Source organism: Dreissena polymorpha, chromosome 2, assembly GCF_020536995.1.
Source record: "Dreissena polymorpha isolate Duluth1 chromosome 2, UMN_Dpol_1.0, whole genome shotgun sequence".
Classification (NCBI taxonomy): domain Eukaryota; kingdom Metazoa; phylum Mollusca; class Bivalvia; order Myida; family Dreissenidae; genus Dreissena; species Dreissena polymorpha.
In genome coordinates, this window is record NC_068356.1 from 155,573,637 (window position 1) to 155,589,717 (window position 16,081).

General features: G+C 35.3%; 1 long non-coding RNA gene across 6 annotated transcripts; it reads right to left on the bottom strand.

Moving 5' to 3' along the window:
• Positions 1 to 8,520: 8,520 nt before the first annotated feature.
• Positions 8,521 to 15,826, bottom strand: LOC127869553 (uncharacterized). Of its 6 annotated transcripts, none has more exons than XR_008044681.1 (4): positions 14,453 to 15,826; positions 9,167 to 14,114; positions 8,987 to 9,046; positions 8,521 to 8,822 (listed from the first exon to the last, which is right to left on the bottom strand). It is a non-coding gene; the product is annotated as an uncharacterized LOC127869553 (long non-coding RNA). The 6 variants fall into 6 exon arrangements; XR_008044682.1 differs by having other exon boundaries at positions 9,167 to 12,431; positions 12,615 to 15,826; XR_008044680.1 differs by having other exon boundaries at positions 9,167 to 11,734; positions 11,924 to 15,826.
• Positions 15,827 to 16,081: the final 255 nt, after the last annotated feature.

Below are 16,081 nucleotides of genomic sequence, written 5' to 3' on the forward strand. Positions count from 1 at the left end.
AACTTTCTTAAAGTTTGATTGAAATATAGATTTGAAAATTGCCTTTAACTTCAAATGTCACGCAAAACTAGTACACTTGGGACAATTTTAAGGATATTTTTCAAGTCATTTTGTTAATAAAGCAAGTTATCGAGAAAAAATTTCACATTAAAGTTAATCACATGGAAACACTTCAGGGCCCTCAATCTATCAAATCTGCCGCCGAATTTCGGCTGCAGTCCCCCACCTGAAAAGTATTTTTTTCCAAAAAAACTGATTTTTTCACCCCTCAGAAAATGTAAAACAAAATATTTAAAAAATTGAAAATTGACTCCAATATATCACGGTCCGTTATATCGCTTTGTCCAATATAGTCCTAACGAAAAAGAAGTCTTGTTTCCGGTTACCCGACCAGTTTTTTATCCGCCGATTTAAAAGTGTTTTTTTCTGTTATAAAATCCGCATCCGAATTTAATGTCCGAAATTTACGCAACTACGGAAAGCGTCTGAATCGTTCAGAACTGTTATTTTTATTAATGTTTTGTTTCATTGACATTTATTCTAATCAATAAATGCTTTATTCAAAATGCAGTCTTCAGTTTTCAAAGAATATTTATTTGTACAGTAATTTACTGATATAGACAAAAGCTTTTTCTGTTTCAAAATCCGCCTCCGAATTTTATGTCCGAAATTTACGCAACTGCGGAAAGCGTCTGAATCGTTCAGAACTGTTATTTTTGCTAATGTTTTGTTTCATTCACATTTATTCTAGTCAATCATTGCTATATTCAAGATGCAGTCTTTAGTTTTCAAAGAATATTTATTTGTACAATAATTTACAGAGAAAGACAATCTGGATCAAACATCATCTTATTAAGAACTATATCTGTGAGTCAGTACTATGTCGTCATGCATTTCACACTGCTGATACCTGAAAATAATGACATTCTCATTGAGTTAAATATTCAATTTAGTGTTGTGGTAAGAAAGAAAAGCCTACCTACCAACCCACATTTAAATTAGACTACTGTTATAGTCATTAAATTGTGTAAAAGTTCACCTTTCTGTCCTATAGACAGTCACATATATAGAAATATATGTTTATTAAAGTTGAACACAGTTGATGTTGTTTTTTTAATTCGCCCATTTACAAAAATCCCCCCTCCTAAGGGCTGCGGACCCCTTCCCCCAAAGTAGTGTGAGGGCGCTGCACTTCTGTTAGATAAAAAAAAGAACTCAAACATGCTTAATGGTAAGAAAATAAATGTATGTTTCATTTAGGCTTCATTATTTTTTAAATCATCCATTATCGGAACTTTATTTGTTAAAAATTTATGACTTTAGTCACTTATTTTCTTGTCTAAAAAATCCATTTTTAAGTAAACGGTGTCGTAAAAAGAACATATTTAATGTTGATTAGTCAGTATATTTTTATTAAAGCTTATAATAGTGTACATAACATCTGACGTACACTTATTTCAATATGAAAATGCTGAAGTAAATCCTGTATAGACATTATTAAGAAGATTCGGAGCCTGCACTTTAATAGCTTGATTGTGATGACAGCTTTGCAGCAATCTATTATATGTTGAATCTGTGTGTGATGGTAGAATTGCAGTAATCTATTATAGGTTGACTGTGTGTGATGGTAGCATTGCAGCAATCTATTATATGTTGACTGTGTGTGATGGTAGCATTGCAGCAATTTGTTATAGGTTGACTGTGTGTGATGGTAGCATTGCAGCAATCTATTATATGTTGACTGTGTGTGCAGGTAGCATTGCAGCAATTTGTTATAGGTTGACTGTATGTGCAGGTAGCATTGCAGCAATCTAGTATAGGTTGACTGTGTGTGATGGTAGCATTGCAGTAATCTATTATAGGTTGACTGTTTTTGATATTAGCATTGCGGCAATCTTTTATAGGTTGACCTCTGTGATGGTAGCATTGCAGCACTCTATAGCTTGGTAATGAGACGTTTTTTGACCGTAATTTTCACTTGTAAAGTACAGGACGCTTACATATATGATTGGTTTGACTTAAATTCATCTTGCATATGCCATTTTCAAAGGTGTTTATGAACACAGGTAAACAATACCCATAATATAATATATGTAAACCGTAAGGAAACCGGCATGTAATGAATTATGAATTAGTAATGGTTACCATCAATAACGATTAGTCCGTATATGTACATTCAATACAAATTGGAACAAATAACTATTCTGAGAATGACGAACAGTAATATTCATTTACAACCACTGTGGTGAATAAATTGAATTGAAATAACTTTAAAACTTTTACGATTCATATGCATATTACAAGTATATAACAACAAAGCATTTATACGGCGTATACGTTAATGCTTTTACCATAGTCGTATCATAATTTGCTCACGCATTCACAATTGATAATAATACAAACTTATCTCAAAACACTGATAGCATGTGTTTACCATATCATACATGTACATTACAGCTCACGCAAAAAAAAGCAAATTCCGCGATCCGCGGAGTTTGGCGACATCGAGTGTACGCGGAGTCGACTCGGCATCAACCATCTTGCCGCCGAGTGGCCGCGTTTTTTCGCGGAGTCACTTCGCATCTCGACTCCGCGAAACGCCTCGGCATGATGCCGAGGAAATTGGTGATATGACGCCGAGTCACTCGGCGAAGAATGTTATGAACTATAATTTATCTCGGATAGAAACTGATCCCGAGTTTTGCATCATAATGTTTATTAAATGTAGAGTAACTACGTTCCGAAAAACATATACTACATAATACATTGAAAATGTTTGTTATGAGAATTTTCATCATATTTCCAAATTATCCGTATTCTTTACCGCATACATGCGACTTCTCACGTTTCTATCCATTACCCGATAACCCGTTTATGCGTCTTCCATTTGTAACAGCAAATTCGGGTAAATAATGACGAAACTAATGCTTCATTTCATTTAAATTTCATTTACACAAATGTTCAACATTTGTCTTAAGTATCAAATGGATTTCGGCATAAGATTTTATTTAATGATTTGATGAAATAAATGCTCTATCAGGACAGGGGTATTCCAACTTGCGTAAGTCACCTGACGCGGTGTGCGCGCGTCGTGTACAGTTCATGTTCTATTACAAATTCTAGTCACAAATAAATATTGCACAACATTTAATGAATTATTTTGTCTGGATAAAAAGCGTGATAATTGGCGTATGTGTATTTATTTATAAATAAAAACTTTGGAATGCAGACAGCAGTGGGATCTTTTAATTTCGATTCAGAGTTTCGTAGTGAATTTCAAATTACCGAAGCATCTCGCGAATTATTTGGCATTAACATTTACTCTAAATAAAATAAAATTCAAACACGCTGTATCGTTAGCGTTAAGCGCTTTTAGTTCCTTAATTATTGAAACAATTGTTGAAATGTACATGTTTACTGATTGCACAAAAAAAGCGTCGTGTATCGGTCATATTCTTTTGAAACGACCAATTTACAACTTAATTTATCTTTAGATTGTATGCAACATCTACAAGTTATTTACTGGAAATCAGGAAAAAATGGAAGTAAATGTTTGAATGTAAATTGTCAAACTTATTTATATTTTGTGTCGTCTGTGTATATTGGTTTTGTTCTCATTTGTGTTTAGCAATTCTTATGAAAATTATTTTCAGTGTTTAAAGCAAGTCTCGTTTCCGATATCATATATATGTACGGGAATTAACTGTGTGAGCTACTTCGATCTGTTTACTGACCTCTATAAAATCATTGTTTTTGTAAGACGACACGTGCATATCTAAAGTTTGGGTTTCGTAATACACTGGAGAACTTTTGTACTGACCACCATAATAATTAAGTGTACGTGCTTATCTAACATTTAGCGCTCAAAAAGACGGGTCGTGCCCACTGTGTGCTGGTTTGAGCTATAAAACACATTCCCGATGGTTATTTTCAGTAGCACATGTGATCGGAATCTAACAAGTTCGAGTAATAAGGCACAGAGATAATGATCTGAAAACTGCAAGGAGTCTGAAATTAAACAAAATGCTGATGTAATGTTATTATATCGATGCTTTAACTGTCCATCGCCCATGAAGTCTGCGCATGTTCGTTCTAGTTTGTAACCTTTTCCACTTATGCGTGGTGTACATGTACATTTCTATAATATTTTAAGACGACAGAAAAACACTAAATATTATGTGCAACAATAAAAACATATAAATAAATGGTTTGATATTCACTTGTTTGTTTGTAGAACAATTCGGGATTGCCAATTTAAAATGAATGTCTCCTTTTCCAAATGTTAACATGTATTTTACACACATGACAGGTTTTACTCTGTCTTTTAAGACGCCGAGGATAAAAGAAATCATGTTCGCACCCACAGGGTTTTTCAAAAAAAAAAAACATGCTATATAACAGTATACTTTGTATATTTGTAATATGTAGAGAATTTTTATTAAATGTCCCTGTGTTATTTATGCTATTATCAGTTTGAAGCCACGACGAATCCATAATCGAGATATAACCTATCTAACACCATCGAAATTATAATCTGCATAAAAATGCATGATCACATTTATGAAATGATTTTATTGAACAATTTAAGGGAAGAAATTTTAGGGACCATAGGATTGTCAATTATTTTATTATTAAATTGCATTCGTGGAGACGAGTTGACGAGTCACGTCACTCGCACCTGCAAAATAATGTGAATATTTAAGCGCGAGTAGAAACTGTACAACATTGTAGTTTAAACTCACAATAATCCCCATCATTAAATATTTTTATCGATGTCTGAATAAGACATTTATAATATTTAAAATGTATTTGAAACGATAATGATGTTGTAACAAAGTGTTCAAGATTATGATGCGCTCGGTGTTTACACTTTTCAATATTTCGAGAGATCTTTCTAAAATATTTGCTACTTTTTTGTACTTAGAGAAACGATTCGAAACGAACTTCGTTGAGAAATAGTGTTTAGTGCTCAAATAAGGATGAAATAAGGATTGAAATAAACAATACATACATCGATCCCATGCACTCAACATACATGTATTAAATAAAAGCTCGATTGGTCATTGTCGGCTCGGGTACTACTTACATGTACCCCGGGTACTCTTAAGTATACTTACATGTACCCCGGGTACGGTAAATATACTTAATCATACCCGGGAAACTTAAAGCTTAATCGGTCGTTGTCGGCTATTTTTTTTAATTAAATATATTCACATTTATGCCAATTTTCTGTAAAATGGCCTCTATATTATCGTCTTTTTTATTTGCCGACTGTATTAGATTGTGAAATTGTTTCTTTCTAATGTCTCTAAATGAAGATACAACTGTTTCAAGAATCGAGACACCATCATTTGAACATATACATGCACACTACGGTGTTTAATTACCCCCTTTGTTGGGCGCAAACCGATTAATCTCGTAGCAACTCGAAATCGAGCCTATGGGTATTTGGTCCCGCGATAAAATTAATTGCGTAGGAGTGTGAGTCATTTCAGCGTTGGATTGTTATTGCATGCCTATTATCAGCGAATGTTCAAGCGGTTCATTTCAATCGTGAGTGTAGCAAGTCGAAATCGAACCTATGGGCATTTGGTCCCGATGTAGACATTATGCTTCAAAACATTGAAATCGTATTTCAATTTTGCAACCGTAAAGGTCGACCGTTTACATTTTATGAAAGCACTCATGCAGCTGCTATTAACTCCCTTTCCAAAGCTACTCTTAATAGAGCCTAGTGGTATTATGGTTAAGGATAGGATGATGAATATTGCTATTGAGCAGCGAGTAGTATTCGTGTTATAACCAAAGCCGGGACTTGCACCCAGATTTCTTCTCCCTCGAAGAAGGAAAAGCGTTCTGCTTTGAACTACTGTGGTTGTATAAACACGTTTCATACAAGCTACATGATCAAGAGGTGTCACTCAGCGTTTGTACGGGCTTGTGACCGTTCTTTTCACAGCGAAATGAAAAGAGCCGCTTTACCACCTTGCGATATGCAATACGGACTAGCATACTAGCAAACAATATAGCCTTTACTTTTGCCATGCATTAACGAAGAAACATTGGCCTTTCGGCGATGGCTAAACCTCAGAAATCCCATTCAAATAGATATTTTTTACATCTTGCAGAAATGTTTTGACGCAGCATTGAAGCGACACTGCTTTGCAAACTAACCAAGTAGTTGTTTAACATGTGCATACAGATCTGTTACATCAATACATCATATATTGTATCTTATAACCAAACCATATCATTGAAGTAATACTGCTTTCCGAAATATTAAAGCAGGTGTATGAATGTGCTTACGGGTCTGTAACATTGATGCTACTATACTATATATTACATCTCACAACCAAATCATAGCGATGAAGCGATACTGCTTTTCAAAACATTCAAGCGGTTGTGTTACTTGACTGTCGTTTCAAAATGGGAACATTCGTATTGTTCTGTACAAACAATTGAGTTCTTGAGTGTTGAATACGGTTGAAGTGTAGCGAAATGTTTCAGGTTTTAAACTGCATGCAACTTTTAACGCAAAATTGCTTTGCACAATTTCAAACTTCATGATCATACATCGAAAGTTATGAAACTGCGTATATAGTTTTTATTTATTTTGCTAGCGAAATTTTAACATTTCATTGAATAACGCAAGTTTATGGCCATGTGGTGAATGTCATGAAAGTCGCTTAAACTGATGTATATACTTTTTCATCATATCATCTCAAATGGAAAGTCAAAATAATCCCTAAACGTCATTTATATAGTGTGTTTTGTTCGTATATTCTACAAGCGCAATATAAAGCCTAAATACTGTTGAACGTTTGTGTTAATGTGTCTCATTGAAAGACAAGTTATACCAATAACGAGCCGTTGTACAAAATGTGTATGCAGTCAAAAGCGAGTAACTGCTTTAAGTTTACGAGTCACTCAATATTAGTTTCAACACGAGTAGTTCGTAAGGCGCAATTAATGTTCAACGCAACATTGAGTAGCATAGTTTGTGTCCATATGGCGAATATCTTATAACGGTTAGTTGTTTATATAGTTTTTTTATCATTTCACCTCAAACTAAAGTTTGAAAGTTTTTTGCTTTGTACGATTGAAAGCTAGTGGTGTCACTCGGCGTTTTCACGGACTTGTGACCGTTCCTCTTGTCTGAGTACAAGAGAAGTCGCCTTCCCACCCCAGCCCTAGCAGACTTTGTGCATTAAAGCACTTAATAGAAATGTTATTGCTCGGTCATCGGTCAGGTTCGGTCAACGCGTGCCTGCGTTTCTGAGAGAGCCAGATTAAGATATTTCGTGTCACCGTACGAAAATACCATGGTGTCGCATAGCAAAGCACAGGCATGTCACCATGCGTGCCTACCACCCTTCCAACAGCGCAACAATGTGGTGTTGAAAGGATTCCCAGATAGTGTCGAAAGTATTGACGGTCATAACGGGGACGAGTTGCTTTATAGCGCCTCATTTCGTATTGACTTGCAACCCCGCCCTAGACCGCTACACAGCTAAATGGGCAGGACTCCATCTGACTATCAATCTCAGCGGTCATAGTTTTGAAAAGCGTCTGCTTGTTAATTGTTGGTATTTTGGTACTTGGAATCTCTTGTGCCCAAGTAGACTTAAAATTTGGTTTTATAGATCATGCAATCATTAACTGGTTGGTAGCCTTATCAAATGCCATCGCGTCCTCGGACTCGCATACGCATCGACCCACGTCAGGTTCTAAAGCTTGCGGGCAATAATGAGTGTCCCTCGCGATAGATTGAGGAGCCTTGCCAGAGTATAACGACAGCATGGATAACACATGTTAGAACCGAAAACCGAGGCGTTTCCCCTCAAGTGCTATCGGTTCGCTTCGCAACTTGTGGAGTCGGTCTATTGACACCTACATACCTCGGTCGCCCATACTCAGTTAATTAACCGCTGTTGTCTTTCTGCTTGCCAAATAGCAGTCAACGACAACCTTACATTGATCTAGCCAGATTGGAAACTACGAGCGAAAACTAACTCGCCCAAGCGAGTGACCCGCTCCCGATTCGAGCAAAACCTCACCTAAGCACTATCGACCCAAAAAACGCCAGTAACACTGCTCCGTTACTAGGGAGCCTTGCTAGTCAACACAAGTAATTTGCAATCCTGGCTAGAGCAATGAGTATATTCGGACTGGTGTACCACCATGTGATTGTCTGCGTCTAAATTGTTGGTATTTGATACTTAGAGTCTCTTGTGCCAAAGTAGAGACTGAATATTTGTTTTATAAATCAAGCAATCATTTACTGGTTGGTAGTTCTAACAGTGCGTCAAAATAAGCACCGTGAAAACATTTTAGCACCGAAATACCGAGGTGTTTACCCCCAAGTGCTATCAGTGCGCTTCACACTTGTGGAGTCTTAAACCCCTCGGCCGCCCAAACACAGTTAATGACTGTTAATGTTTATTTTTTGTTTGATTTTGGTATTGCATAGTTTAAACACAAACACATACATCAATACATCAATATTGCTGGCCAGCACAATAAAACAACAATCTCCTTTATTTTTCATGTAAAAACATAAACATAAACATACACACTGTCAACACTTGCCACTTGCAACACCGAGTTCGTTTCAGTGCAGAATGTACACATTTTTCGATCGACACACATTCGCAATGTTACATGGATTCACAAAGTTACATGGATTCACAAAGTTGCACTGATGTCCATACACGGGCCAATGTTCAAGTTATCGGTGCGATGGACCCACGGTTTTGTCGCAGCTATACGCCACACGTATGTATTGACTACTCGGTGTCCACATCAAGGTTTGGATATTGGCACTGAAAATAGAAAAGCAAATTGTGTTAAACAGTAAACGATGAAAGTAAACAGCCTGAAATGATAAAAACATGCATGTGTAATATACCATGTATCAAATAAAATAGTAAACACAAACTGCTAAAGAAAAACACACAACTCTACCAACTGTTTAACTGATACTTACTTTTTTGTTTTGTGTTGCATGTTCAGGCGCCTTTCTGTCACTGCTCGTCTAGCAGTACAGCTGAAATGAAATAGAAAGCATGATCAGAAACTTTCATTGTAATTGTACAACTTACAATTTATGTGCACAATTTTGCATTTAAGTATAACATACAGTAAAACAATTTCAACTAATACTCACTTTTTTGTTGTGTTGTTTCCACAAAGGCGCCTTGTTGTCACTGCTCGCCTGGTAGTAAACCTGACACGTCTAGTAGTAGAGAACACTCGTCCAGCAGTAAAGCTGAAATGAAATCGAAAGCATGATCAGAAACTTTTGAATGTGTTTGTACAACTTACAATTTATAAACACAATATTGAACTGTAACAGTAAACATGAAACAGATAACAATTTTACTTACCTATGTTGTCTTCGCTGAAATACAAAAGTCATGTTCATAGCAATCATAGCATATTAACACACAATGAATACAACTCAAAACTTTTAGTAAGAAACTCAGTACTTACTTTGTTTTTTGTATCCAATCCCTCTGCGGACAATCTTCTTCAGTCCACAATCGAGCTGAAATCAAGACTCAATGCATACATGTAAATTTTGCCAAATAACAAACAGAACTGTGAACCAAAACTTGAACTAAACAAAACTAACTTTTCAACTGTAATGGTACTCACCTCTGGCAACTGAAATCATACAGACATTTTGCATAGCACAATACATTTTTAGTTTTAAGATAAGAATGATTTATGAACATTTTACTTACACAAAGCATAAATATGAAAAACATGCTATGATGAAAAAAACAATATGTATACAAAATTATACATAAAGAAACACAATCTACTTACCATTGCTGACCCGAAATTGAGAAAAGCACATTTTGTATAGCACAACAATCATATTCAGTTTTTACATAAATGAAGTGTACTTACATCTGCCCAACTGAAATGAAAAAGAGCATAGCAGAACAAAAGTCATCAAATATATTTCAACATGCAATTTAAAGAAGCAAATTGTACTTACCATCAGGCAACTGAACTGATAAAAACACATTTTGTATAGCAGAATACAAGTCATCAAAACAGTTCAATATGAAAATTAAAGAAAGTTTGTGTACTTACCACAGCCATACTGAAATGAAAAAGAAACACATTTTACAATGCAAAATACAGGTCATCAAAACAGTTCAATATGAAAGGCAATTGTACTTACCACAGCCATACTGAAATGAAAAAGAAACACATTTTACAATGCAGAATACAGGTCATCAAAACAATTCACTATGAAATTATAGAAAGTTAGCGTACTTACCAACAGGCTACTGAAATAAAAAAAGACATTTTGCATAGCAGGATACAAGTCATCAAAACAGTTCAATGTGAAAATTAAAGAAAGTTTGTGTACTTACCACAGCCATACTGAAATGAAAAATATATATTAAGCATTGCATAGCAGGATACAAGTTATCAAAGCAGTTCAATATTAAATTATAGAAAGTTAGTGTACTTACCACAGCCATACTGAAATAAAAAACAACATTTAGCAATGCATAATAATCAAGACTTACCTAGCTGATCTTAAATCATTCTCTGTTTCTCAACTTCTCACTTGTCAAAAAGTCTGCTCTGTAACGACCCACCACTCAAATCTGAAAAATAGTTAAGCAGAACAAAGCACAACACAAACCAAAAGAGTAGTTCACTTACCTCATATTTTGTGCAGAGTTTTAACAGCCAATTTTCTTCTTGAAACCTGTATTCGTTTTTTTTTGACCCACTGTGGAACAGTCACAGCAATGTAAGTCTGAAACATAGAAGGGCATAACAACACAACATACAAACCAGTATATTTGTTTCGACTTACCTTGTGGCTACAGTCAAGACACAGCTGCTGAATTTCTTTTCTGTCACAAGCTGTCAAAACATCTCTGCAATGTTAACCTGAAACATAGTAAGAAAGAGAAACATTTTGTATACAACATAGTAAACACTTACCTTGTTTAAAGAGCTGAGTTGCAGCAGTGATTCTTTATTGAAATCTTCTTCTTTTCCCTCACTGCATGAGAGACCTAAAAAATAGCATGCAAAGCAAGACACTGTTTGTATGTCTACTCTGAAACAGAGCAAAATAAAGCATACATGGTACTTATAAAACAAACACATTGTTCCACTTACCCTTCTTCAACAGTTTAGTCACAGCAGTTGATATCCTTATTCACTGTTGAGGCTACTATGAGACCTTTTCTGCAATGCTCAGCTCCGTTCGACTGTCAAATATTCAGGTCATGTCATATCTGAAACGAACTAAATCAAAACATGCATAGTACACAATCATTGATAAAATCTTAAAACAATTGTATGCTTCATAGCTTTGTGTTGTGTTTTTTTTACTATACATATCACAAACAACTGGCAACCACAAAAGAGTACATACATTTTTTGTATTACTCAAACATTGCTGTATTAAGCTCACACTCATATCAACAAAAGCATTTCGATACACAAAGTAAGTGTTCACCATCATAGTACATCATCAGTTAGTTCGACATCCCACGTTTGCTCAGGTGTAAGTACTGGCTAGCATTTACCCTTTTCAGTTAACCGTCACACATCAGCATTTCTAAACACAAGTACTGATAGATTCTACCATTGCTATTATCTTTCACATAGACTTCTAAATATCAAATACTTGTACTCACGGTTTGGGAGCTCCCTCCAAAAAACACATCTGTACTGCTCGACATCTGGCCCTCTACTGAAACAAAATATTTTGAAACACACATGCATGTAAAACGTTTTTAAACAAAAACCAACACAGAACCAAGCTGCAGCAGCTATTCTGTCTTAAAATTGTTTTATCCATAGCTACATGGAAAACCTGAAAAATAGCATAACATCACATTATAGCAGAACAAATAAAAAAACAACTTGGTCAACTTACCTTGCTTTTGTAAAGATGTGTCACAGAGGTGGAAATCTTCTTCCATGTGTAAACCAGTGACTCGAATCTGCAACAAAGTAAAGAACACATTGTACACCTCAAATCAATGACTTAAAACTTACCCAACTTCTTGAATTGTGGTTTAGCGGTTGAAATCGTTTTTACTCGTGTCCCTTCTATTGACACCCAGTAGGAAACCATCTCTGCATGTGCAATCTGAAACATAGCAATACACACATGGTACAAATCAAACTACCACAATTGTTACACTTACCCTATTTGAACGTTCTATTCACATCACAACAATGTTTCTCTTCTTGAATCATCTTCGTTGTTGACTGCAAGTACATCTGAAACATAGAAGCATGCACAAAACATACCATATAAAAACTATTTTGTACTCACCATATGTTTGCTTTTCTGTTCATGCCAGCTTCCAAACCCATCACTGCCAACAGCATCTTTTTTCTGTTCATGTCAGCTTTCAATCCTTCACTGCCAAACGTATCTGAAAAATAGTACAACAGAAACAAACAAGCATAACATATCATTAGGACAGTTTTACACAACAGATATGAGAGCTCTTACAGCTACGTCTGTTCTGCTCAACTGTCCAAATGCAACTGACAGTACTTCACTGACAGTATATTTTTTTAAATAATTCACTAACATTGAGTCATTCTAACCTTACCTTCAAGGCTTGTTGAGAAGCTTCAAAATCAAGACTGCATGGCTCCACTTTCACTCAACTGTCAAATCATCACTGCATAAGCACTCCTGGAATGTATTATAGCAAAACATGCATAGAACAAACATTCAGTCAAAAGTACTTACCTTTTACTTTATCACTGCCCTGTGCTCAACTCCAGTCATCATGACATCTCTGTTTAAAAGTCTGAAACATAGGAAAACATGCAATGCAAATTAAACATAGTTACTTACCTTCTAGCATATTGTTGGAGCTCCAACAAAATCATGACTGTTCACTTCAGCTGCCAGACTTAAACTGCCAGCACACATCTGAAAATCTGAACAAAGCATTCATGTTCCATACTGTACTAGCCGTATGATTTTAAGTTACTCATCATCCAAAAAAAGAGTACATGAAAATCTAGTAAAAAATAGGTTTTGATTTGTTCATAAGTTATACTCTGAAAGAAACCATGATAATGAAGAAACTCACTTTATCTCTTCTTTTGTCAAAATACCAGTGTTCATAGTAAGATGAAACACACTTACCTCTTCGTTTCCCAGCTCTGTTAAACTGACAGGTCTTCATTTTATGTCAAATCTGAAAAGATCTACATCAAAACATGCATAGTACACAATCTTTGTTAAAACAGTAAATAGTTGTTGCATTCAAAGCTATGCGTATTTTTCACTTTACAAGTCACAGACAACTGGCGACCACAAACGAAGAAACATTTCTGTACTACTCAAACATTGCTGTATTAAGCCCACACTCATGAACATAAACCGACATATTTTTGTTATAGACTTATAGTCCCTAAAACTGTACAAAAAGAATCAAAAGCAGTTTTCAGTCATAATCTTTTATTGAATTCTATACATAGGCAATACAATCTACAGTACTCACCACAGCAAACTGAAATTAAACATCATGAAAAATACATGTCAAGCAATACATTAATCATATTATAGTGCATATCAACAAACGCAATTCAATAAATTGTATGCATTCAGTAAGTGTTCACCATCATGTTACATCATCAGTTCGATTAGCATCACCACAATACATCAACTCATAATACTGGTTAGCATTGAGCTCATGCTATAGCTATCATACATCAGCATTCATAGACACTAAAAATCAAGTAATATCTACAGTACTTACCACAGCACACTGAAACAAAAACTGTAACAGCATGCAAAAAATGTAAACCAATACATGTATCAAATATAGTGCATATAAGAAAAGTATGTCGATACACCATCATATTACACCATCAATTCGTTTGACATCCCCACGGTAGCTCAACTGTTAGTTTTGGCTAGCATTTAGCCTTTTCAATAAACATTCAGCATTTCTAGACACAAGCACTGATTAATTCTACCCATCATATCATCATTCACATCATTCCATACTAAGTGTACAATAATAGTTTTCATTAAGCATCGTTAACTAAAAACCACACATACAAGTTAAATCTGCAATACTCACCACAGCATACTGAAATAAAATAGAAATGTTAACGACATGCAAATACAAGTAAAGCAATATCATATTTAGTACATATAAGCACATGCATTTTCATGAAATATGTTTCCAATGTTTTTACATCATCGGTTCGTTTCCCAAAGTAGCTCAGTAAATATTTTGTAACACCATCATCTCTCATCACACCATATTATCAACACTGTATAAGTACTGAGTAATTTATACCCAACGCATTTCACTTCTCTATCAGTACAACAACTCAACAATAATACGCCAGCCGCTTTAAATCATCATAAATCATCATACACAGTGAGACACGTCAACAGTCAAACACAAAAGTTTGTACTCACGTTTTCGTAGACACCAGCTTCAAAAACACATCTGATCACTCCGACGTCCAGAGTTCAAGTGAAGTCAATCGCTTGACACCCCAACACAAATTTAATTGCACGCAACTCAAGTCAAAGTCAAGTTGTTATCTCATGACAATAACCTAACACTACAGTCCACCAGTCATTCAATAACCCGAGTACCAAGTCGCTATTCTATAACGCGAAGTCAAGTCAGTTAAACTCAAAACTTTTCATCGATACTGTAGTCAGAGCTCACGAAAGTACGTTCATATTCGTTAACGTTCAAAAGTCAACTGAGACATAGTCATCATAAAAAAAATCATGTCAAATTTTTTTCAGAGATCACAAAATTAACGTCTGTCTTTGTCAAAGTCTATTGGTCAACTGAGCGTTTTTTTGCCCGCGCAGTTCAATTTATATACTGAGCGCGACGTCGAGAGCACAAAAAATACGTCTTATCTCTTCAACGACCAAACCAAGAATGACAGAAAATCGTATACTTCATGATTTGAGTTCACACAATTTATGTACATGAACGCTGTTTTATTGAACAGTTAATGTCGTGCTTGCTATATAATGTTAGTTTACGAAATACCAAGCACAGTGTCTTGCAAAGCCGAATTAAATGTCTTCTGGAAATACCACATGTTTAAATACCACATGTTTAAATACCACATGTTCAAATACCAAATGTTTAAATACCACATGTTTAAATGCCACATGTTTGAATACCACATGTTTAAATACCATATGTTCAAATACCACATGTTTAAATGCCACATGTTTAAATGCCACATGTTTAAATACCACATGTTTAAATACCATATGTTCAAATACCACATGTTTAGTCATGCTCGCGCACTGCATGCGGTCGGTATTTGGCACTGCATCTCTTTCTGTGACATTTTTATGTGCAATGAACATGTTTAACTCAACATATCATGAGGAAGGATGCATTCGGGAATGTGCATCCCTTCTCATCAAGATTGAAACGTCATTGATCACATGGTGGGCTCTCTAACCAAAGCGTGACAGTGCGACTATTTTTTCATGACCATACAAGCCGAAATATTCACAGATTGAATGGTCATAAAAATTGATAAGCATGAGTCCATCAAATCCATCCAGTATTTCCAGTATTTCTTTTAGTTTTGATATACAGCAAATCCATTGCCTTTTGTGCTTTAGTGTATAGTTTTGGGCAGATGCTCACATTAAACATGAACCCATAATAGAAATAGAAAAATATCTAGTCAAAGTTACTAACCTACAGTAGCATTGTGAAATAATCCTAAATCATATAAAATATGTGAGTAATCCATCAAAAATATTCACTATAAGTAGTGTACATTTAACTCCGGCATAAAAATATCCCCGTTTATACCCGTTTATTTCTACATAGCCAGAACAATTCAGGGTTCTAAGAATTTTGAAAATTAAATTGTTTATATGACGTAGTTTTTGACGAAAGCAACTCGATAGTATTTTGCGCTGGCATTGTTAAAGGGACAACCTCGATTTTCTTGTTTCAACTATGTTTTGCGAGTATAGTATTGATATAACGAATAAATAGAAAATAAATATCCAACATCATATATCAAAATGTTCAGCACAATAGCGCCTACA